The sequence below is a fragment of the Arachis hypogaea genome, chromosome 16 (assembly GCF_003086295.3).
Source record: "Arachis hypogaea cultivar Tifrunner chromosome 16, arahy.Tifrunner.gnm2.J5K5, whole genome shotgun sequence".
Classification (NCBI taxonomy): Eukaryota; Viridiplantae; Streptophyta; class Magnoliopsida; order Fabales; family Fabaceae; genus Arachis; species Arachis hypogaea.
The window spans coordinates 92736678-92738209 of NC_092051.1; the positions used below are offsets into that span (position 1 = coordinate 92736678).

The 1532-nt window shown below is 43.9% G+C and overlaps 1 non-coding gene across 1 annotated transcript; it reads right to left on the reverse strand.

Annotated features, from left to right (window-relative positions):
- Positions 1 to 368: 368 nt before the first annotated feature.
- LOC112761688 (small nucleolar RNA R71) lies at positions 369 to 475 on the reverse strand. Its single transcript, XR_003182071.1, has one exon. It is a non-coding gene; the product is annotated as a small nucleolar RNA R71 (small nucleolar RNA).
- Between the last annotated feature and the right edge of the window lie 1057 nt (positions 476 to 1532).

A 1532-nucleotide genomic window follows, 5' to 3' on the forward strand; every position in this document is an offset into this window, starting at 1 on the left:
GAAGAGTTCTGGGATCTTACATCAATCCAAACCCAGGAAACTGTGGAAGTAGCATCCAAAAGCCAACCATACATGCCAATAACTTTGAACTAAAGTCACAGCTCATCACCCTTGTTCAGAACAACTGTTCATTCGGAGGAAGTGTTCAAGAAGATCCCAATCAACATCTAACCACCTTCCTGAGGATATGTAATACTGTGAAGTCTAATGGTGTTCATCCTGACACCTACAGACTGCTTCTAGTCCCCTTCTCACTCAAGGACAAGGCATCTAAATGGCTGGAATCCTTCCCGAAGGAGAGCTTAACAACCTGGGAAGATGTGGTGAACAAGTTCTTGGCGAGATTCTATCCTCCTCAAAGAATCAATAGGTTGAGAGCTGAAGTTCAAACTTTCAGGCAACAGGATGGTGAGACTCTCTATGAAGCATGGGAGAGATTTAAAGACTTGACAAGAAGGTGCCCGCCAGATATGTTCAATGAATGGGTGCAGTTACACATTTTCTATGAAGGTCTTTCTTATGAATCAAAGAAGGTAGTAGACCACTCATCCGGGGGATCTCTGAACAAGAAGAAGACCATTAAAGAAGCCATAGATGTCATTGAGACTGTAGCTGAGAGTGACTACTTCTATGCTTCTGAAAGAGGCAACACTAGAGGAGTGATAGAGCTGAACAACGTGGATGCACTGCTAGCTCAAAACAAGATGATCACCAAGCAGCTGGCTGACCTTACCAAGAAGATGGAGTGGAATCAAGTAGCAGTAATCACCACCTCAACAGCAGCTCAAGAAGGATAGAATGAAGAAGCAGAGGGTGATCAGGAACAAGCCAACTACATTGAAAATCCACCTAGGCAGAACCATGACCCATACTCCAAAACCTATAATCCTGGTTGGAGGAACCACCCAAACTTTGAGTGGGGAAATCAACAAGACCAAGGCCAAGATCAGAGATGCCACAACCCCAACAACAATGCAGCTCACCAACATTCCACACAGAGATCATATCAGCACCCACCTAACAACACACCTCAACATCCATACCAAAGCCAAAATGGCCCTTCTCATCCCTCCAATCTCAACTCATTATCATCCGAAGAAAGACTATCAAGGATTGAGACTCTACTTGAAGACATATGTAAGGAAATCCAAGATAACAAAGTGTTCAAGGAGGAGGTGCGAGCCAATATCAAGAACCAGGGAGACACCATCAAGAGGCTAGAATTTCAAGTGGGATACCTCTTTGAGAAGATTCCCAAACCTACTGATAGCTTCCCAAGTGACACAGAGAAGAACCCGAGAGGTGAAGCAAAGAAGGTCAGATGGAAGATTGCAAGATGGTCACTATAAGTGATAAGGGAACTGAAGAAGAGCTGAACAAACCATTAGAACAACCTGGAGATACATCAGCAGAGAAACAGAAAGAGGATCACCAAGAAACCAAAATTTCACAAAAGGAGCTGCTGAGACTCTATGCACCTTTTCCCCAAAGACTCAAGGGTGGTGTAGAAAAGAGAATATACTCAAGGTTTC